Source organism: Corvus cornix, chromosome 4A (genome assembly GCF_000738735.6).
Source record: "Corvus cornix cornix isolate S_Up_H32 chromosome 4A, ASM73873v5, whole genome shotgun sequence".
Classification (NCBI taxonomy): domain Eukaryota; kingdom Metazoa; phylum Chordata; class Aves; order Passeriformes; family Corvidae; genus Corvus; species Corvus cornix.
In genome coordinates, this window is record NC_047058.1 from 4,771,603 (window position 1) to 4,796,479 (window position 24,877).

Consider the following 24,877-nt stretch of genomic DNA (forward strand, 5'->3'; position numbering starts at 1 on the left):
GTCATCAGTGATGGAAATATAATTTAAACAGATTCCTGTCCACTGTAATTGATAAAGGCTTAAAATTCACACATGACAGGAACAAAAAAACCCATCAACTCCTATTTATAACCAAAAGCAGTATTTTGCTGCCTTTGTAACGCTTCAGGAGCATCTTCCTCCACAAGAAATCCAACTGAACTGAACAGAGGAGAGCAGCATGGAGTGCAGGTGGTGCAGAGCACGTAGTGCAAGCAAGGGTCAGAGAAGAGAAATTGGAAACAAATACTGAACTAGGAAAAAACTACAGCACCATGTTGTGCCCGTCTTTGCTGACATTCTGTGTCTCTGGAGAAAGACTATTTACAGAAGGATTTACAAGAACACGTAGGGCCAGGACATGGGGCAATGGCTTCAACCTTCCAGAGGGCAGCACTGGATTAGATATTACAAAGAAATTCTCCCCTGTGAGGGTGGGGAGGCCCTGGCACAGGGTGCCCAGAGCAGCTGTTGCTGCTCCTGGATTCCTGGAAGTGTCCAGGTTGGACAGAGCTGGGACCAACCTGAAATAGTGGAAGGTGTCCCTGCCCACAGAGGAGGGTCTGGAACTATATGGTCCTTAAGGTCCCCTCCAACCCAAGATGCAATTTCAGGTGTTCAAATTAGTGATGCCTTAAATTTACTTTCCTACATCATTTATTATGAATATTTAGCATCTCTGTATTCCTCCTTTTCTTCACTCTTCACACAATACACACAATTTCATTTGCCCCTCCATTATTCTAAAACTAAAGGGAGAAGAGTCTGCCCCAAAGTATGCAAATAACAGCACAACTATGCTTATCTATTAATAAAAATTAAGGAGAGGCAATATGATAGAGTGAACACGATGTTTTAATAGAGGAGCCTTAGGCAGCAGCAGTACATGAACAGAGTACCCTTCTTTTAGTCAAGCAATCCATAATACATTGCACAGGCCCTGTGGGAGCTCACAGCAGCTTTTCACTGTCAGTTCAGGGGAAGGAAATACAAATGCTTTTTGCAGATGTCTGTCTGTAACACTCCTGTGAGTCCTATAGTGGTAAAGTTCTCTGTTAATCCCTCCGAAACAAGATTAAAAACAAAAGCAAACCAAAAACCCCAACCAGGGCAGCAACTGGAAACTGGTGGTGTTGTTCCCCTGACTCTCCCTCCCCAGCCAGCTGCAGAGCCCATTTTCCTGGCTGGCACTCAAGCCCCTGAGGGCTCCGAGGCAGAGAACTCTGCTGTCCAGCCTCTCCTGTTCCCTCGTGCCAGGAAATGCAGGTGAGCATCACCCAGGCTACTTCTGCTCCTGGGCTCTGCTTGCTCTGAATTTCCCTTCATTACACCTCTTCAGTGGGTTATCATGGGAAACAGCACACGAGGAATAACTGAAAGAGTTTTGAGTTAGAACTGGGGATGAAGGACTGAGCACTGCATTCACAAAAAAAGAGAAATCTGTTCCTACCTCCAGCAGACCCCTTTTGTAAAAGCAGTAACAGCTCACCTCAGAGTTACACGGATTTCCTGCCTCTCTCTGTGTCCAGCTGGAAACAGGACGAGGACTCTGTTGTGGAGCACACAACTTTACTGGACTGAGCTGTTCCATGGCACTCAAGGCCTGGGAATGAGCAGTGCCCTGTTTTATTTACCCACAGAGTTGCATTCTCATGGTCTCTGGGCAGTAGATTGGCTACTGCAATAAGATTATTTGGAATTATGAGTGGCTACCTCCATTTATTTTAGAGGATTTAAGACATGCCAGAGTCTTCTGATGCATAAAGGACTGAGAAGTTACAAGCTTGCATTTCAAAGGGATCCTTGCTTAAAATCCTCCCTTTACAGATTGACAACAGCTTAAATATTTGATTTTGCACTACTTAAAAAAGGTCTGTTGCTAATAGCAATATAATCACTAAAGCAGCTACCAACCACTGAATGTATGGAAGAACACATATGATAGCACATAAGCAAAAGTTGCAGAACTGAAGTTCCTTAGAAATTATACAGTCCAAAATGAAAAAAATAGTATTTAATAAATTTTATTTTCGGGTTAACCGATTTTATAACCTAAATTATTTTCAAACAACAAAGCTGAAGAAAAGAATTAAACAGAAATCAAGGCTTAATTTGATCATTTCTCCAAATTTCATTTGACTTTGAGCATGCTAAAAAGGAAAGAACAAAGATGCAAATCCTGATACTATTTCTTTGTAAAACACAAACAAAAATATTTTGTATTAATAATTTAACTAAAATATTCTTCATCTACTCTAAAGCAAGAAACACTATGATGCCTTTTTCAGTGGTATATTTGGCAATTAAAATTACTCTTCCCCAAAGCCTTAACGATTTCTTTGTTTCTCCTGTGCACGTGAAATTCCCCTAAGGAAAATAGTTACCACCAAAATTCAAGATGCTCTGTCTCATATTCCAGAGACACTGATAAATTTTTTTCATTAAAAAGAATTCAACACTTTGTACATCCAGTACAAACAGAAGCTGGGTTTCACATATCAGGTTTTGATCGTAATTTATGCATCGACTTTGCCTATTGCAACAAATCCATGCTAGAAAGAAATGAAAAAGCCTTGCAAGGTGGAAAACGCTTCATTTAAATACTGCAACCCACAGGATCAGACCTTTAGCAGCCCTAACATGACTTTGGTCCTTTGGTTTGTTTAGGAATATAGAAGTTTGTATCTTTGCCTCTATAAAGTTCTTTTTTGTAAATACAAGGTCAAGTAAGAGTAGAAAGCTTCAAATTCAAATAATTTGCATAGAAACAGCAATATTGTATCAGGGTACTTCAGCCATGGCAAGATAAAGAAACCCCCACACCTTGGTGATTGAACCACAATGCCAACATTTTTGAGTCCTGACAAATACAATTCCAGTCTTCTTAAGGAAAAAGAAAATGACTACAGAGATAATAAGCAAGATAATTGTGCTTTAAGACATCTTAGTCTACGTAATCTACTGTCAATGTTGTTCAAATGTGATGATAGCACCTACTTGTCTCTAAACAACAGCTACAGGTTTGCCATCACCGTCTCCTCTGCTGCCTCCTTGTTTCACCAACTGCGCTCCTGATTTCTCCACACAGTGAGAATATTCTCTGGGTACACCAGAGACAGGAACTGGGTAATGGCACTGATTGAAACAGCTGCTGGGGGATATCCAAGGAGAGCTTCTAAACCATTTCCAGGGCCTGACTTGACCAACTGGAACCATCTTCCTTCAGACCCACACCAAACCCACACTTGCTGTCACTTACTCAGTCACAGAGAAATAAATGAGTACTCATGCATGAATTCTTTGCAGAAGCAGCATCTTCTAAGGCAGTGGTTCCAGAGCCACGTTGAGCTCATAAACTTCTCTAAAGAAATTCTCTAAGGAGTCTCCATAAGCTGAAAACACAAAACCCTGTAAACATCCATGACCAAGGAAGTCCACAGGTGCATGAAGAGACTGCACAGATTTACCTCTGTCCTGTAGCTCCTAACTATTGAAAAAAGGAAATTTGTGTACAGCATTTCTTTTTAAAGCTCCTGAGGGTGTTCAGCATCTTAAAACCCACTGCCAGATTGTTGTTCACTGCGAAAACCAGCAGGTCTCTCCCTTCATTAAAGCACACTGATGCTTCAGCAGGGTGAAGAAAAGTAAGGAGTTAAAACGTTAAAAAAATCAGCATTCAGAAAGGATGAAAAATGATGAAATGCTGTAATAATTTAATGAGCTCACCTAGGCATATATAGCATGTACAAAGCCACAGATTTAAGTGTGCCCTCTTGGATATTCTCTTCTACCAGTACCTGGTGTATGCTAGTATGCCCCCCCACCAAATTTCCTGTTTCTAATGGAAGCAGATTTCACTTTATGAATATATTTCTGGAACCGGAAAAAGGTAAAACATCAAAGACCTCTCATGTCACTAACCTGTCTGTCAAAAGAGGATGCAGGAATTCTTATTAGAGTGCATTGGCCTGTTTAGCTCAGCTATAATGAGATGAGGCTTTCATCATTTCCCTTTTGGAATCAGTTTCATTATTTGCTGAAATTCACCCTTAAGATATTTTTGATCCTAAAATACAACATTAAGTCATCTTTTTTTTTTTTTTCAATTTTTTTTCCTTGCTGCTTTCAGGGTTTACCTTTCACGTTACTGCATACAATCACTGTCCTTCTCTGGTGTTTGCACCACTCAGTCACTTGCATCTGGTTTTCCACCAGACTTAGAGCAAATATCTCAACTACCATAAGTATCTGTGGAAAAGTTTAGAGCAAGGTTGTTAAGTATCTAACTCATTTGGATATATATCCCTTTTACAGTTTTTTATCACACAACCAGTCAGGAAATCAGATTAATGCAGTCATTTGGTTAAGTATGGCAATATTAAGACTAATATTGCAGCATTTACCTTGAAGAGATTTGTGATAATGAAAACTTGTCTATTATGATCCACCATTTCCTAGCACTACCTACTGCAAAATCTGCTGTTCTGAACAGCAGCAATTAAAGGCTGCAATCTTCAGCATAAAAATTTTATCTGAAGAGCAGCACATCTACTGGTTCCTAGCTCCTCAGCAGACTCACATCAGCATTTCCAGGATTCACTTTTATATGCATTATCTAGGAAAAGACTTTGCCAAACTTATGAGACTTTGCCATAACCTGTCTGCCCCTTTTTGCAAGGCTGTCTTCAAACCCTAATATACAGAACTATTAATTTTACCAAGGACATTTAAGTGCTTATATATGAGCCTTGATTTTTTTTTTCCTTTTTTTTGTTAGTCATCATCTGAATGTCATAAAAATAAAAAACAACAACAACAACAAAAACGTTCATCAAAAGAAAAGTTTTTCTTCAAGGAAAAGGTTTTTATTTTTGTAAATACTATTCTTTGATCTCTAGGCTACTCGTGTAACCCAACTCATCAGAAGCAATCAGGAGAAGTCCAATGGAAACTCACTCACTACTACATGAAGAAAGGAGCTTTGTACACAGTTTCCCACATTTCTCAAAACAAGGCAAAGCAGAACAAGTACCAGGTCCAGTGAGAAGGGTTCACTGATTCTTCAGAAGAGAAAACCTGATACAACAACAGAAGCGACAGTGCTCCAGGCACTGAAGGTATGCAGAGCTTCCAAGGAGCACTGGCAGCTTCCAACCATCCCTGAGCACAAGGCTGGACTCTGCACCTGAATCAGTAACCACTGGGAATGCTCTCCTGCAATGGTTTATAGGAAAATCCGGGTGTAGAGCTCGAGGGTGGCCACGTTCCTGTCCACAGCCAAGGGACAAAGCCTCCTGGCACCCCCTCAGCTGTGGGAGGCCTTGGTTCTCCCACATCCCAGAGAGCCTCCAACATTTCCAATTAAATGCCCCTGCCCTTCACATGGTTAGCTTGTTGTACACTCCTTGGAGTATTGAGCTGCCCTTTTTTTTTGGAACTTTGAAAGCATCTCTCATGCTTTGGCAAGTATTACAATAAATTATAAGTGGCCTGAGAATTTTTAAATGTACATTTTTTGGCTGTCCCCATCCACATTAAGTAACTGCAGTCTATCATGTTCATTTCATAGCATCTGAGCACCATGGACAAGTGAATAATTAGCTTTAGCAAGAATAGCCAGATTTATGTTAGGAAAAATTTAACTCCTAGAAAGCTCAGCAACTCGAGATGGATTTCTCTCTTCATGCAACACTAATCTCAGTTCATATTTCCCTTGTACTTAAGACAAATTGGTGAAAACGGACATGATTTAATTAAAATCTGAAGCCTTCACAGTGCTTGTCTCCTAAATGAAACTTGTAATGAAAATGAAAAAGACTATTTCTAAAAATTGCAAGCACTAGGATTTTTTTTTTTTTTTTTACGTTAATAAATAACTTATGAATAGATTCTTCCTGGTAGTAATGGAGGTAGGTAAGAATCAAAAACTTTCAGGCTTCTACTCACCAAATAGGAGATGCTTCAGCAGAGCATTGCTCCATGACTCCCCCAAACCCACCACAGGAAGGGTCACAGTCACTCCAAGATTCCCACAGTACCTGCCCAACACAGCCAAAAGGAACAGGCCTGCAAGGGGCGTGCTGCTCTCAGCATTTAATGGAACAAACCACCAGTATCCCAGCAAGGTGAAAATTCACCAGTCCTGTGAAAATTCAGAAGGTTGGGATGTTTATTTTCCTGCCTGTCTCCTTCCCTGAGGGATACTCAATAAAAATCAGATGGCTAAAAATATTTTTTTTTTTCCCCATGTTGACCATTGTTGAATTTCAGATGTGAATTTAAATTTCTTTTAGCACACAAATACAAGCAGGTGATTTCTGGCTTGCTGTTTTCTTTTAATGCTTGTACAGACATAAAATCAAGTACCTCAGGGTATGGCTTTTGAGCAGCATATTTTTAAATTTTCTTCTTTGGTATGGATTCTCTCTTTGACTTTGTAAAACATCTGTTAAAAAGTGCACTCCCTGGACCTCTGCAGAATGCAGCACTGTGCACATTTACACAGAGAGCATCGGAGAGGAAAAGCACCTCCCCCCTTTGCCTGCACCAGCACTCCCAGATTTATAGCCAGGTTCAAACGGTGTCTCCTACAGGGATATGTGTGGGCCATCCAAGTTAAAGCATAAACTTGAAATAAAGACAAAAAGAACCCCCAGCATCACAAGCTTTTTATCATAAATCATCATCTGCAGCAAGAATATGCTCCAAAATCTCCTTTTATTAAAAGTCTCCCAGCATTTGCGACTTCATGGCCGCAGTAAACTGTGTAAGAAAAGGGCATTGCTGAAAGGTCACCTAAGTATGCACATAAAGGTGGTTTCAGAATGCAGCATGCAGCCTCTGCAGAACTGAGGGGGAAATCATAAGGAAATTATAAATTGTAAGAAATCATAAGGCTGACATACATCGCCAGCAACCACGCTCGCTCGCTCTCTCACTCATCTCAGTAAGCATAAACTGGAAGAAGGGTCTGCTTAAAGAAAACCTCCTGGTTTCTGTTAAGTGTCAACAGAAGTTCCCAAAGGGACTGTCATCTGTCCAAGGCTCAGGTCCAGTTATCTCTGGGCCACAACTGCATCCCTGTTTTCCAGCCTTCCCATCACAGCACGTGAGAACGTGCCAGCAGACAGCCCTGAAATATTCTCCTGTGCCAGTCTTTCGTTTCCTCCTTTAGCCATAATCTCTCCCTTCTCCTCCTCCTTCCCTGCCAGATTGTTTTTCCCCTTTCTTCTCTTCCACTATGAACAGCATTTTTTGTGTCCTACTTACTCTGTTCCCTGTTGCAAACAGGTTTTTGTTTCCAGTCATCCTCTACCTCAATTTCATTCAAATATTTTGCTTTTCCATCCTCCAGAATCCCTCTTTACCAACTGCCTGACCAAACTCCAGGAGTGTTTGGAAAACACTCTCAGGCACACGATGTGGTTTTTGGGGCTGTCCTGTGCAGGGCCAAGTCTTGCACTTTGATGATCCTTATGAGTCTCTTCCAACTCAGAATATTCTATGATTTTAACTAATCCAGCACACCCTATGCCTCTCAATCCCTCCTTCCATCGAAAATCCGGTCCCTTATGTGGAATTTCTTTCTCTTCCTACTTGTCAAAGCAGTAATAGCCTCAGATAAAGTTCAAAACAGGCAGGCAGTCTTGCTCAAAATAACCGAAATATTTGATTCTTCACACAACTTTAAATAAAGTATTTAATTAAATACTTCAGCACACAGTTGTGTAGCTGCTAAAAAGCTTACATGGGCTCAACTGCCTTTTTCCTTCTGTATATTTTCCATTAAGGGCTATTAAATACAAATGCAAAACCTCTAAGTAAGTAAGTCCTGAAGCCTAAAGTTACTGAAATTAAAAAGTATTATGGAGAAACAGCTCTGCAGTCCATTTCATCCTTACACTCCTCTTTGCCATCCACAGCACGCTGTACCAGACACAGGTTGGTCTGATCCAATAAATACACACAGTTGCATGTTATTTTAAGTTTTGTTTCCAGAGGAAATGCCAATTAAGCAGTGACATTCTCCATCTGCCTGCCTGCCAGTACTTCATGTCCCAATACAGTTTTGGAATCAGTAAATTAATTTTGACAAAGTTTTAAGAGATTATTTAATTCCAACGGGCTCTGTGAAGTTTGGCTGCTGGTGAAGTGAGTCCCAAGCCCACTGGAGCAGTGAAAGCACATGCTGTGTGCAGCAGCATGCTGCCCACCCTGCATGATCCCTTCTTTAAGATATCTATATCCACTTCCAGCAGCCCAACTAAAGAGCTGTTTCAGAGTTCCTAAGCCACTTGTTATTAAAACCAGGAAAACAAAGATATTTGCTTTTTTCCCAGCTAGTGTCCTTACAAAACAGAAATGAAACAAAAATCATTACAACAGAAAGTGGCACTTTCAACAGGATCTTGACTCAAAGTGTGTAAAAGATGACATAGCTTAAATCTGAATCACCATAAATAATAAAGGAAAAGTATTTTATCTAAAAAAACCCAAAAAAACTCCCGTCTGTCTTTGATACTGATGTGTATTATAAAGCAGAAAGCCAAAGGAGTAAACGGTTTATTTAATGATGATGCTGTACTTTACATGCAAAAGCAGACTTCTGGTTTTTTCAACCTACCAATAGCAAACAGAGAAAACATGTATTATTGATTAGTTGTCTTCTTTTGAATTAAAAATAAGTGTTGAGATCGTCCACACAGTTACTATGAATTTGAAGCTTTCTCAGGCAATTGTAAATACAAATCTGACTTCTAGAATGGAAAAGCAAGATCTCTATTACAATTAAATTTTCATGGTTAAAAAACCAAACCTCAAACTTAAACACAAAACCAACTGCCAGAAAGAGGTGGACAGCAAGTGCTGTAGCTTCTGGTGATAAATTAGTGGGTTTCACATACAGGTAGCCAAGGAGGAAGAGTTACACACATGAGAAAGATTTCAGAGAGCACAGGCATTCGTTCCACAGCCTCCCAAAGCTGCAAAATATCAAGCTGTACTTCTCAGCAGAAGATTTGCCAGCTCTCCTTTTTTTCAAACCAAATTTCTCCTTTCATGGGAATTTCCTGCTGTCAAATTATCCAGCCCCTGGACCACCCTCTTGGTTCCAGCAGCACTCAGCAGATAAGTGCTGCTCGCTCTGTGCATGCAGAGCCTGGGCTGCTGATTAAGGACACTCAGCTCAGTCTCTTGACGTGACACCCACAAGTGTTAAACTGCTTGACCTTAATCCCTACTAAGGGCTCTTGAATCTGGGGCCAGTTCCTTTGCTAAATGCAGCTGCTCTTGATTAGCACCAAATGTAGTTCTTCCAACTGAGTTACAAAATACTTTTTGCTTTCCCTCCTTCCTTTCTCTCTCCTGCACCTCCACCTGCTCCAGTCATTGCTCTCTCTGTGGTTCCCTTTTTGCCTCTTAAATTTCCTCTTCTCTTCCTTCAGAGCCCATGTCTGAGATCTCCCCACTCCAACCCTGTGAAATCCCCCCTCTGTGAACCACTTCACTGCACCCAGGCTTTCTCCCTCTCACCTGAAGATCCCCCTCCGACTGTAGTAATACCTTTTTAAGCTTTTTCTCACTCCTCTGCCCACAAATTAAGGCCTTTTTTAGTATCTTGCCTATTATTCTCTCTCCACTGAGAAACGAACACATTTTAACAAATCAAGAATGCATGAAAAATTCATTCATGTATTTGTACAAGTCTTTTAAGACACAATTATGAATCCTTGATTTGCCATACTTTAGAAACTGTCCAATTAATAGCAGAAATCCTAATTTGTAAAAAGCAAATTGACCTACTGTACTGTTCAAGATGGTATCTTCATTTAGAATGAGTTTAGACAGAAATCCAGAAGGATGTTTAAAAAATAGACAATATACCATTGGGAGATGTTTTATTCATAGAGACATTGTGAGAAAAGGATTGAAAACATTGAAGATGACTTAATTATAATCTTGAAATTAATGAAACAATTATGTCTGTTTCTCTAGGCAGCGTATGAACTTTTAACATAGGCTGGATCAGTACCAGGCTACAGATTTTGGGGGAAGAATTAGAAGTAACAAGATTTCAGATCTAGTCTGCTGTTTTCTTCCCCCTTGTACTTGTCTGGTTTGTTTGTTTAGAAGAAAACTGTAAAACAGTAAGAAAAAATACATCCTTTTTTCCTGAGAATCCCCTGCAATTCTGGAACAGGCTGTGTTGCTCGACCTTTAGGCAGCAGTACAGAAATTCAACAGAGCACCAACTGTGGAAATGCATTTTCCACATGAAAGGAAGGACTTGAAAATGAGGGGCAACCTTTTCCAAACCCCAGCGAGGGCGTGCAGGGAGCAGGGAGGAAGAACAAACCCCTCCATCCCGTGCCTTCCTGTGAGGCACAGCTGTGAGGGTGCAAAGAGCAGCAGCAGATGGAGCAGCGCTGACCTGGCACAGGAACAATTATTCCATATAAAGGAGTGGCCAGGGATGGACCAGTTCAGTAAAGGGGGTCCAAAGGCTGCTGCCCAGCAATACCTGTGAGGGGCAACATGAAAGGCACTTCCAAGGACTCTCATAATACATTTGGAAATATTTGCTAAAAACACTGTAGAGTTGTGATTGCTCTGAAAGCTGCGACAAATCTGCAATTAATACCTTCTGCTTTTTAATTAAGCAAGGATGTAGTGAGGTGATGTAGTGCAAGTGGAGCTAGTATGTTATGTTCTTCATCTCACTTCTAGGCACAAAACCAGTGTAAACAGATTGATTGGAAATACAAAAATAATGTAATATGTATGATTAATGGCAAAAGAAATTATACATAGATATGTATGGTTTATTTTTCCTTTGTTCATTTTCTTCTTATTTACCATTGAATGCTGCACTGATGAAAATGAACCAGTGACTTAAATTAAATCAAAGTTTTCACGGTCAGGGTATGGCCAGAACTATGGAGCCCAATGAACATATCATGGCTGCTCCTGTAAGAGGACTGTGTGTTAAGTTAACAAAGGTCTTGGGTTTTGTCTGATCTGTGTTGGACTGACTAAAAAAAACCCCCCGGTTTTGACTGTTAAGCTACAGCAATTGTCTGAAGACCACCACCTAAATTGTGGTGTTACTTCTATTATTAGATATATTTCTGTAACTCTTTGATGGTAATAACAAATACTTATTCTGTGCAGAATAAACCACCTATGATCCCAGTATAATAATGCAATGTAAAGGAGAACAGGCACTGGCCCTCACACAGGAGGATGGCAGCTGTCAGCCATCGAGCTCTGGTTAATTATTGCTCAAATGGCCTCTCTGGCAAAACCCCATCATTACTCTGCTTCTGTTCTTGGTCAAGGAAAGAAAGAGAAAGAAAAGGGAGAAACAATAAAGTATCTATTCAAAATTTCAGCATTTGAGTCTGTCATGCATTAGTGAAATGCAGAATTATCTTTTTCTTCATCAAGATCTCAAAAAGTTTATACATGGTTTCAAAGCAGAGAGTGGAGGAAGCTGTTTGTTTACTGACTTCTGCTGTATAGTGGACAGTTGGGAATTTTTATTATAGTTTTGGCCTAAGCTAGCTGACCTGGAGCAACTAATTAATTATTCCATGCCTTAGTTTGCCCATCTAAAAGAAATATATTATCACCTGAAGAGCCTTGGGAGGTGACTTTGGTATTTTTTAATAGAAGTGCAAATTCATATCGCAGGTTTACAAATTGCAATACATTTCAAACAACTGGAATTTAAATAAGTCTTCTTTGATCGTCCAGAGAGAATTCTGGAGGTTCTCAATCCCTGGTATTAAAAGTAGATTTTCATATTTAAAGAATCAGTTTAACAACGATTCCCATTATAATGTGAAGTGTCTTCTGTCTTTACTATTTGTAAACAAGCAATTTCTTTATTAAGAGGAAAATGACTCTCCAGCTGCTTGAGGCATGTGATAACATTGTAGATGAGTTTTGTTTCTCTTTTATTCATGTTAGGGTTTATAACTGAGCAAGACACAGCTTCACTTTTTTAAAAATCATGGTATCGTATAGGAAACGATTTCAGAAATTCTCAAGATGATTCCTCACTTATTACTTTGCAGAGGGGAAACAAACAAGAACCACAATACACCAGCTGGGCTAAAATCTCTTCAGCTTATACTCTGACCCAGATGCAATTTCTTTTTAAATGGGGTGGGAAAAAACCCACGCAATTCACAGAGTTACCTAAGTGTTAGAAACATAAGTAAATAAAATGTTTCAGCTATTAGATTGTGCCTCAGATGTGGTTTCCAAATTAATATGCCTTAAAAGGATGTTTGAAATAGCAACATGTGCCTGGCACAGTGAAAAAAGTGGTTTTTAAGCAGAGAAATAATGAAGTGGAAATAAAATGTAAGGTCAGTCCAGTATTTTGTATTGAATCACTTCCATGGACAAGGATATTGAGATCGTTTTGGGTGCCCTGATCCTCAAAGCAAATCTGGTCCTTTGCAATTAGTGCAGGAAGTCCATTTTCCCAAGAGGAAAGAAAAGGTGCAAAATAAAGGGAAGTAGTAGTCACTGTCTCTTATTATTCTCTTTAAAAAGATCTGCCCTAATTGCAATTCAATAATCTCAGCTGTCCTTGAACAGAAAACATAAAAGGCACGCTGCAGCACATACACTGCGTTTCCCAGAGCCCTGTGGGACCAGCAGTCACTGCAGGGCAGCCAAAGCCCAGAAAATTGCTGCTTTTACTGAAATCTGTCCCACAGAGGTGCTGGGTACTGAGATTTATGGTCACAGGCTCCTGATTTACACCGAGCAGGCACCAGAACCCCAGCCAGGCAGCACCTGGAGAACCATTAAATGGCCAGGGCAGTATTCATGCAGTCCTGACAGCCCTTCAGCGTTTACTAATCCTGGGGCCTGCCTCATCACTTTCTTTCAGCCACCACATCAGTAGAAAACACACAGCTGAGAGAAGTTAAAAATTTAATGGATACATCTCCATTTAAAAAATCCTGTCATTTTAAAAAGGTATCATCATCCCATCACCTTCATCCCATCCACTCAGACCATCTGCAGATTCCATTGCTCCACGAATTCTCACATAAACGCCCTGAGTGAAATCCCAGAGAGGGTTTCAAACCCTCTTCACAGAGATGATGCAGCACTGTCAAGGCTGCTGCTAAAGGCACAGCTGTACAGGGATGACTGGCAGGAAAATGAGGCCTTTAGAACTAGGGAGAAAAGTTTTGTCTGTTTTGGCATGTAATAATTATCACTAAAAATATTTTTCAAAAGCAATGTCATCTTTCATATTTAATGATATTCCTCCAAACTCAGAGCAGTGGAGCATTGCAGCGAGGGTTGGGTTTTGCACAAAAACCAGGTGAAGTTTGTGCCGTTTTAAAGCAAAGTTTTATTGGAGAGCTAATTACAGAGAGCTGAGCATGCTTCCAGTTTAAAAGTTACTTAATCCCTCATGGAGACCTGTGGGTGCTGACTTTCTTACCTTCTTTCTAAGGTGCAAGCTGTTAAAAATGCTAATTGTCTGAACTCACAAAACTCTCTCTTAAAAGAGAAATAGCACTGTTTTGAAAGGCAGCTTTTGAATATGACTTTGATTCTAAAGCAGCCTATTTAGAGAAAATGGGATCCATAAATGTCAACACCACCTGTAGTCCGCTTGATAATATGCCTGCTTTCTGACAACAGCATTGATAAGCCACAGGCACACCAGAACAAACATCTCTCTCTTTATCTGTTAGATAGAACTTGAAGGAGGTGGTGGTTACCAGGAAACTTTCTGTTCCTAATTTGTTTCAACAGAAATCTGCAAATGTGAGTTTAAGCATCAAACAATGCTAAGTAAAACTCAGCAGATAAGCATTTTCCTTGAAGGAGGCAGGGAGGTTATGAGAAGCCTCCTTGGGTTTGGGGACAATCTCTGTACAACAGCGCAAAAAACATGGAATTTAGAGGCAAACTGTCCTTGGAGCCTGTTGTGACCACGAGAAAAAGCTGTGTGACACATTAAATGAGAAATAAACACTCTGACAACGCAAAACCCAATCTTCTGCCTTCTGCTCATAGAAAAGACATGACAGAAACAGCCTTCAGGCAGGCAGAGCACCTTAACAGGTTATGAAATAAATGCACTGAGACAGTATTTTACATTGAACTACTGGAGGTAAGTTATGGTTATTCCAATTACGAAGAATGAATTTTTGGTATTGTGATAAGCGCAGCTAAAAAGAACAAAGGAGGAATAGCTATAGCTAGCAAATTTTTTGTCTGCTAGAAGCTTCCTGGGGAAATTTTTAATAATGGATGCCATTCTTCTACAGGAGTTTTTGTCAATCTATTATGATGACACAAAATGGTAGCTTAAATCCAAGAAGTCACTAAACACTTAAAGCACACAAAGTTGTAAAAATTTTGTAATCATTTTTGAAATGAAAGGTGATCTTAACAACAGAAAGGTATCAAAATGTTAGGTTCTAAAGAACCTTCTTTTTATATTATTTGTTTCTTATTTTGATTGCCAGGTTATTTGTAGGCAGAGAAAAAGACACAGGGGAATGAGAAAGGAAATCTGAAGTCAAGCAGCATCACAGTCCTCTATGAAATATTCATTAATACTCGAACAGGACACTTTCAATGTTGTTTTGCATTAAAATCTTTTAAAGGGAAGAAAAAAAGGAAAAGAAAACACACAGATCACAGGAGTTACCATGCAAAAAGTGAGGTCAATGATCCGTTTAGATCCAGATCTCACTAACAACGGCCAGGACACACCTGGACCCAGGGCAGAGAACACGCAAAGGGTCTCCCCACCAGGCATCACTCTCATGATCCCAAACTGGGAAATCACCCACAAGCTGTTTTGTTTCATATTTCCCCCCACCCTCCCCCTACAAAAGTCAATATATCTCAGCCAGGCCAAGCCTGAACATTCAGGGACATCTTTTCTTCAGACTCTAGGAATTCCTCTGTGGTTGCAAGAGTTGAGTGAACGAGAGATCTAACATCCAATTTAATAGTTCCCCACACCAGTTCAAGATTGTTTCCCACAGTATGTTAAATGTACTGCCCAATTCAGCTTCAAATAAAATCAAGGCAAAGGGCTTCAAAACCACTTCAGACAGATTATTGCAAAGTCTAATATGTTTTATTGGTTCTAAATAAAAGGCTTTCTTTCATTAGCCTAATTTAATTCCCTCAGTGAGTTTCTACTTTTTTGAAGCAACCAAAATACTCACAATTACTCCATGGTGGTTATAAAAGAGCCTTTGAATATGTACTGATATTTCCTTCCAGTTAGCCAGCTTTTAAAAATCCAAGCCAAACTCTCTGTTACTGTAAATCAACACAGCCAAATTGAAATTAATGACAGCAAACATGAACCTGGCCCACTGCAAGGATCCAGGAGGAGGTGGGATGGAAAACATGGCCTAAACAGGAAACACAAGCCCTGTGCCTCCCCTGCTCCTTTTGCTGTCAAAGGGTGGCAAGAGATGGAAATCCAGTTCCATATGAAGAAATCACCTGAGGAATATTTCCCAATTTCCTTGGGTCACTCACGATTGAATATGGAATTCCCCCCCTTTCTCCTTATGGTTAAAGTAGTGGCTGCCTAAGTTCCACACAGGTGCTCAAAGGTGAACTATTGCTGAACTTCAGACAGGGATTTATAACCTGCTTTCAATGATCTCAGAGATGAAAACTGGTAGAAATAATTTCTTCACACGTTTATTTTATCTCCTCCTTCAATTAGCAGAGGTGCCAACACTCTGCATGCACCAACTGAACTCCCTTTTACCTCTTCTCTTTTTACTTAATAAGAGAATTGTAAGATTCTCTGGAGCCTTGAAACATGCATGAAATGAGACACTACTTGGACATGAGTGAAATTGTCTTCATTTGGTTGTGGTTTTTTCCCCCCCTAAATGATTCTTTGATGAGTTTTTTTTTAATAACCATCACATATGATCATTAACAATATTGATTTAACCACAAATGAAACCAAACTCTTATTAAACAGCTACTGAGCAGGCAGAAAAGAGGCAATAGAAACAAAGCCTTCCCCTGGCCAAAACTGCCCCACTTACATGACTTAACAGGTGCTGAAAAACCTCATCATTTGTAGACACAGTAGAAAAATTCAACCTGTATCATTTGCTTTGAGACTACTATAAAAGACATAAAACAGTGGCTGAAAAAGATGGGAATCCTTGATTTTGATAAAGGAAATGAAGACATTTGCCTGAAGTGTTAAATATTCTGACACCGGCTTCACAGACACATATTTCAGTTAATCTAGAACTGAAATTGTGTTAATACAGTGCAACTTGAATCCTATTGAAATAATTACTCTGTGGAGTTCTACAGAAATGCCAGAATCATACTAAGATTGATAATTATTTTTCTGAAGCTTCCCACATAATTCCATTTGTAGAATCCCTGAATAAAATTGGACAAGATTGTTTATACTTTTTTTGGTAACCTAATTTTCCATGGAAATGGTTGCTTTACCTTCTAACTTGGATTTTGCATAATATCAATCTCTTCCCTTCTTCTGACATTCCCTCTTAGATGAAAGTCAGACAAAGGGCAAAAAAGGGAAATAACTTCTCAATCTTCCTTAGCTGAAAGGTCCTGCCAGGACATGGATGAGCAAAGATTGCCTTCCTCAGCATGAAGAAAAGACAGATGCTCAAGACAGAGATTTTCAGTGTAGACAGTCTGGCTCAGAACTGAGGCTGTGACACTGCTTCAGCTGCCAGTGGCTCAGAGCAGGGGGCTCTGATCCTCATCCCGGAATCACCTCTACAGTTTTTGGGTTAGGGTACATTTTTCCATGGTTTTGACACCAAAATGTGTTTGTGTTTGCAAAATCACATAATTGAGTTTATTGGTTCCATGAACAAATCATTGGCTGCCTTGCACATGAATCATCTCATAAAGACTGGAGAAGAAGCTTATGTTGAAAATCATTTCTTCTGGTGTCACTTGCAGAAAGTTGATTTGTTCTTAATGCAGAAAGTTCATTCAAAAAACATGCTGCTGCCTAAGAAAATCTGCGACTAATGAAAAAATCCTTAAACGTGCCTGGTCAAACTAAAATCGACCTTTGCTGCTAAATTCTCACAGACAATGCAAAATAGATGTGACTGCTCGCACTGAAGAACATTCCCAAAGTATAGAGAGACTGACAGCATGGCCAGCTTCTTTTTAAATTGTGAGAGCCAAACAAGAAAGATCACATTCAGTAGTTAAAAGCATTTTTCCACTTAGTCATATATTTATATGACACTTCGGATAGAAACCAGGCCTCTCAAAATTCTAGATAAGAATATCTCATGAGAATGAATATATTTTCAGCTGCCATCTGTGATGTCATTACAGCTCCAATCTGTTCAAAACCAGAAAGTCAGGCCCGAGTGAAAGTGTCTCAATCTGATTTTCATACACCTTGGAAATAGTTGCCCAGATTTCCAATTTAATAACGTTTTGGGTCAGCTATAAATGCTACATTCTGTAATTGTCAGGCTCGTTGCCTGCATGATGGACCACGAGTCAGGTTTCAAATGTTTGCTGCTGTAAGTTCTTCAAAAACAGGGTGTTTGCTGAAGTCCACTTCTGCTTAGAAAAAAAAATTAAAATGCACCAAGTGGCCAAAGGGCAGAGATAAAATCCCCAGCCCTGCTGCAGAAGTGTCTGGGTCCAAGAAGCAGAAGATTCCAGTCCACACAGTGTCAGGCTTGCCCTGGCACACTCTGTTCTGATTTCCATTTCCAGAGCTTTCAGGCACAGGGCTCTTCACACTGACTTGTCCTTGGCTCTTCCTAACTTAGCCAATTAAAGACAACAAAGCCTGCTCATTTAAGAGAAGATTTGGGCAAATTTTCGTGCTTCAGGACTGTTCCCCTCCCTTCATTGTCTCCCAAAGCTTCAACTTCCTTTCTACAACTTTTTGGATAAAATAAACTTTAGTGGATTTCTTATAGAAATGTCAAAGGAAAGGTTAAACTGCTCCTGTCTCGTTCATCAGAATTATTTTCTTCCTCCTTTCATACTTTTTCTGTGGTATGAAATAAAGAAGCAGATCATTTGAAATAGTACTGGATGACAAATAAAGGAGTTTTATATTAACTCAGGGAAATCTGAAGTTAGATCATGTACAAAACCCCTAACAGTTGACACTAGAATTTTCTCCTTATCTATCTGATTTCTGACATTCAAGAACGTGGCCTTCAAAATTAATTTCCTTTTGAGCCTGATTTTTTTCTGTTCCTTCTTGTTTAACAGTTATTAACTATCTCATAAGCACACACTGTACATCAAAGTAGAGAACTACCATAACACAGACCTTTATTTTTCTCCATTTGTTCTACTCTGTATTTTCATCTCATCTGATGCATATGCTGCCAGGTGATGCTTAAACAAAATTCTTTCAAGTTAATAAAATTTTCCCGTATTTATTTATTTTAAACCAGCACCAGTTATCTCTCCAACTCCTGCTGCTTGCTGTACCCTCTGTGATTTCACAGCAGCTGACTGGAGTCGAATTTGGCATTCCTAAGCTTCTAAGGCAATACTCATCCTGCCTCGTTCCATTTAATTGCACCTCACGTGTGAGGGAAAGAGTTGTAGAATTTAGGAAGAAGGGAATGGCATCTCTTCTGATGCTGCTGATTTCAGGCAGCTTTCTGTTGTGGTTTGGGTTGGTTTGTTTGGCATGCTGAATCAAGACAATATAAACCAGGCCCATGATGAATTACAGGAACTTCCTATCGTGAAACTGGACAAATAATCACTGAAAAGGAGCTTTTCTACCTGAAGCAGAAGCACAGAAGATACTACAGGTGTCAGGAAGTGCCTTTAGCCACCCACTTGCCATTACTTCTTGGGAGAATTTAAGTACTTCCCGTTCCCATCTGGAATGCAATTCCAATAGCAAAACTAGAGGCAAACAGGAGGGATGAAAACACAGCCAGCCCACACTAGCTTTTGAGTCTCCAAAATTACTGAGAATTCAGATCCAAACTCATGATTTAGTGACACAGGCTATGACTAAAATATACATATTACAGTCAAAGGATTCTGAAAATGAATAAGCCTAGTATCAAATAGCTTTAAACATTAGGAAATCAAAGGGAGTTTTGCTCTAAGTGCCCTTATCAGCAGAGGGGGCAGTTTGCCTTTTAGGCTTTTGATTTTTCTACCAAGGAAGTGATTTGCCTCTAAGCTGGATGAAAGAAGAAGGTGCATGACTTTGAAGCAGGTGTCTGAATACGTCCTCTGGCACTACTCAGCTTAGGAGATGCACACTTCTCTCTAAATTCACCCATCCAAATATTACAGTGTCATTTCTGCCCAGGCTTTGCTCACAGCGATCCTGGCAGTCACACCTACAGGAGCAAGAGCTGGCAGATGCTTTTTATTTGTACCCAAAAGGACTAATGACAACAAACCTCTTCATTTTTACACCTACAGCCCTGAGTACCTTCCATTAGAAATTTACAGCACACTCCATTATCTTAGCTTCTTTCAAAGTACTCTAAACCCACCACAGAACTGTTTTACTTTTATGAGCCGGATAAAAGTGAAGAACTAGGAAACACCACAAAGAAAATACAGGCATATTAAACCCAAAAGTTAGTAGCCATTAACATCCAATATTTAGACTTGAGAGAAGTGACAAAAGGCACTGAGTCCTAACTCTCTTCTGTCTTCTTTTTCTCTCTTTTAACACTTCTCCCTTTACCTTGAAGGCTTTCTACCTCTGCTTGCAAAGCTCAGCAATTGAAAGCAGAACTTAGGGACTCCATTCTTTCCCCAAAGTGAGCTCCTGCAGCTGGAGCAGGGAGGTTGGTCCAGGTGACCTCCAGGGGTCCCTTCCAACCTGAACCACTCTGTGATTTTGTGAGGGGAACCCTTTCCTGGGGCTCTTTGTGTTTTGGAAAAGCACAGATGCAGCCTTCACACAAGTCAGGTTTTAGGCATAATACTCCACGCATAAAAAGCTGATGCAGCTTCTAATTCACTGAATTAAAACAAAATGAGAATATCCATGGCCCTGAGGAGTGGGCACAAAGCACACAGTGAACTTAAGCCTCACCTGCACCTATAAACCTTGTCTACATCCAATGCCACCAGGGCAACAAAGCCAGCTCTTGGCAAAATTATTTCCAAGGATTTACAAACAAAGTGGAAGGAAGAGGCTTTCCATCTGCAACTATAAAAGAAACAACTTCATTTTAATTCTTGAAAGTCACAGAGGCAAACTGGCTCTTGATTAAACCAGCAGAAAGGTATCCCAGACAAAAAACTCCAGCACCATTCCAGTGATCCCTGACAGCATGTCCTGCCCACTCCGTTCCAAAAGTCCTCTGGCCACCCCATTTTGTAAGAAAGAATGCTGGGATAAGGCAAAGAAGCAGCACAGAAAGAAACCTACCTCAATAGTTTTGTTGTGATGGGGCTTAGTCCCACAAAACCAAGTTTTGCGAGACAGAAAATTAGGAAGAAATATATTAAGGTTCTTTACTCCCCCCAGTTTTACATTTCTTACCTGCATTGCAGTAATGCCCATGTCCATCAGTAAGACTAAGGGTTGTAGTAGCCACTGTTAAATATTTATGGGCACTACCCAAGGATTAAAACACTTGAAAAACTACAATAACTTACCCTACTCTCAGGTACAATTTTTGAAAGCTGAATTATAAACATAAAAGCACTTTCAGCTACTTGAATAACACACAGAGACGTGAAAAGCACCATAACCCAGATGAAAGATGTGTTGCTTGTCAGTACCATTGGCTTTTTCTTTTTAATCCCTACAACTTTTCCTACCTCTCTCTAGGAAATAGAAGAGAAAGGTGCATGCTAAGGGGCTAAGAGACACTTCATCTTGCCTTCCCACTCATAATCTGAAGATGACTGTCAAAGGATTTTTAATTTCCTGTGCTACAGAGATCAGGTTAATCTTCAGTGATAGGTGTTAACAAAATCCTACAAGCAGAGCTAAGTTCTATGCACTGAAACCTAAAACCATTGGCATCCATCATCAGTAATTACTCCTATGCCCAAGTAAACCTTTTTATATGACAATCACTGCAAATGCTAACTCTTAAGTCTGAAGTGCATGTGTGGCTACTGAACTAAGAGTGTTATATACTTACAATTTGTTCTGAACAGGTAGCAAGACCTTTGCTTTTAGAAACTTCTGGGTTGTTCCAGAATCTAAATCCATCTGTAATATGCAAGAATTCTTGAGATGAAAGCCACTTGTACCAGAATACCTAAAAATTATTACCATGAAGACCACTGATTAGATCCAATGAAGGCTTTACACATCTCTCTGCCTACACAACATTCACTCTTCAAGTTATTTACACTTGTACAGACTAAAGCAGCACCTCAGAGTCTGCTGAATCCTCCAAACGTGCTACTTGTGACCAATAAGGGACAGATTTCAAAGCTGATAATACTACAGAAACTTTTAGCCAAGTATTTGCTAATAAGTGCATTTTCCAGCCTGCGTGTTACCTGCTTGTGATACTCTACTACCTGAAAACATTCTTCCTTGAGATGCTGGTCAATTTTGCTTTCTGTCTGAACATTTAAATGTGAAGTCTTTGCTTTGTCTTGATTCTTGATGTCTCATTTGTTGATTCAGGTGCACATAACAAGTTTACTATGAACATTTGCCAAAGTCAAAAATTTACTGTACAACCTAATCAGGAAGGAGTAACTGAACACAAGAAAATCATGCCCCATGTAGAGGTAATCACAGAATTATTGTAAATGCTCTTCTGTCCCTAATGGTCAGTATTCCAAATATTCCTCTTGAACAAAGTTCTGCAGAACCCTGAGTAGAAGGGTATCAGGGACCACAAAGTCAATTTCTCATTCAGTATTAGTCCCATTATTGTATTGTGTTTGACACGTGGATTTAAAAAGTGTATCTGTTTCAGCATTCTAGGACTTTAGGAAAAAAAAATCTCACATTTGTAGCCTTCTTTTATATGCTGGTTGGCCCTGCAGAGTGATCTAAGAGCGTAGTGTCAGATCCTGAGTACCATCATTTTTAAGAATCTAAATCCTCTACTGTGCTGTATTAATTTGAAAGTCAGCTCTCATGTCAGCTGTGAGCTCAGTGTTTGAAATACAGAAACGTTCCCATGCTGACATTCATAATGACACAACACTGAGCAATGGCTGGCCCTTTGTGAGAGTTGTCCAGAGAACTGCTTGCCATGGTACCACTGAGCAATGGTACAACCAAAGCAAATCTCATTTCCTTTAATAGCACACACAATTTTTGGCCAAGGAAGGTGCATTAGGAGCACCTGCTTCCAGTTCTTGGCACCTTTTCCTGCGGCCTTGCAATGGTCCCCCCTGCCTTCCTGCAGGTTGAATTCCCTCTGAACTACAAATGTCTGCAGTATCAGCAACAAGAGGAGCTAAAGCAGTGGGAATCAGAGGCCAATTCTCCAGTGAGGGGCAATGGTAGACAGGCTCACACCAAAACTGAAACCAAACTCTATTTTCAGTGTCTCAACAACAACAAAGAAACCCCCACTGTGTAGGAATCCAGAATTCCCTTTTATCCACAGTTTCTACATTCACCACTATTACATCATTTCTCATCTCGTGTTATATCATCCATCTGGAAATCCCAGTAGCTGATATCTCCTGTAATGCTGTACAGCCATTTCTGGCACTGATAAATCACACACTGCAATGCTGAAGCACTGCAATGGCAGCAGGAAAGAGATTAAGAATGTAGATTACTAAGGGATTGGATTGTGTCTAGAATCTTCCGTCTCTCTCTGGGAAGGCTTCAAGCTCACGTGGCTTTTTTTGGCTCAGTTTTTGACATTTAATGTTTTCTAGTAGCCTTTCTATGCCACTCCTCTGCAAAACAAGTCGAAAGAGAGTGGGGAAAATTATTTATTGGGCTGCTTGGAGGAAGTTGATTTTCTTTTAGAGCATTTATCAAATTCTTTCAAGTCTCTGTGGTTCAACATATTTAGCTACATCAAAGCCAAAGCATACACTTTTGAGCTATTCATTTTCTGTTAAAATCCACATTCTTGGATGCTGAAGTGTTTACTGCCCTTTTTCCAAGCTTAGGAGTTAGTGGTCTACTGGCTGTATCAGTACCAAAACTATTTTGGATGACTGCAGTCTGCAAGAATATTTACTGAAATTATGTACTAAGGGAACAGGTTCATTGTTTACACTAGGAAGATTAAATTAAGGCTAAACATTTACAGGAAAGTTCTTTTTATTCCTTCTAACTCTGCAGCCATATTCTCAGTCACACATCAGCTCTCAAAATCTGAATTTATAACAAGAAATAAAGCTGGTGTCATTTGCCATCATAGTAAAACACCAGGGTTCACACTGTACTTTGAAGACAATGGAAATGTTCCCTTCCAGGTGCCGAGGTTTCCTCACGCCAGGCTTCTAAACCAGCAAACTGCACCCCAGATGCCCATCTCTCTACTCTCAGCTTGTCTCAAACATCTGAGATATATCACCAGATGTCAAGCTGGGACCTAACAGCAGCAAAATATTGCTCACCACGCTGCACATGGAACGCAGACCTGCTGTAAATTTTTCCACTGCTGTTGATTACTCATTAGTACTTCAGCTGATTAGAGAAAGCATGAGCAGGAGTTGCTGGTGGAATCCTTATTCCTCAGGGTTGCTGTACTCAGGTTTGATAGACACATTTCCAAAAGGCTGTGCATGAATTGAAAGCAAACAACAGTGGATGAAGCAGGAGATGAGAATTTCAAAGAGAAAGGTTCACCTTGAAAACACTATGATTCCTTCCACTTGTATCTGGGATCAGTCTCTTACCACTTACCTCACTTACACTTAAGAGTACTTCATGTTCCACATGCTCACGTTGACAAAACTGAGAGTAAAACGTCTACTTTCAGAGGCTACAGAAAAGCAGAATGAGCAGAGAGCAACTTTCCCAACTTCCTATTTCCAGAGATTCCAAAAGCCCAAGTCATGAATTACTACTGTGGCTACAACAGCACAGAAAAGTTCAAATGTGACGTGTCTGACAGCTTGATACACACACGTGGCCAAATCCGCACTCAGCACCTCCAGGCCACTGTTGGGTGGGTTTCTCCTCCTGCTGAGCCACTCTGTGCTGAGGGGTTCCTGTCACCAGCAATCCCTTTCCTCTTTCAAAGGCAGGCTGATTACACAGAAGCCTGATATTAACAGAGCTAAACAAGCAGCCTGCTGCACTAGTTCACATGCAGCCATCACATTTACAGCTCTACCTCGCAGTTTGGGGAGAGCCAGAAGAGTTCCCACCTACTACACTGGGAAAGTAATTCAACAGGCTTCAATCCTTTTTACAAACTAGCCTTCAGCTGGCAATTTTCACTGCAAAACTATTATAACAATTTTCTAACTGGGTCGGTTCAAATAACTGTTCAAAACATTTTCCAAGTAAGAAGCATGCAGATTTGTCAGTTTGCGTGTCTAGGATGGTTTTTATGGGCTATTACTGTATTTCTGACTCTGTGTATGGACGATACGCCACCAAAAAATCCACTTGCTTCATTTGTTTCATCACAAACCACCATACACACCCTCCCCACCATCACTGACACCCAAAAAACTCCCCACAGAACTGAGAATAGAGGAAATATTTAGTCCCTAAACAAGCACTCACCACTCATTGTGAAAGAGGTATTAAAGGTTTTAAAAAGAACTCGTTAAAGAAGAGAGAGCAGGATTAATGCCCAGTTACTGAGTACAGTTAAAGCCATGAACGTTCTTTCTGTGACCAAAAGGACAAGTCAGTCTTCTCACCCAAAAATACATCAACAATTCAGTGGGATCTGGTCACAAA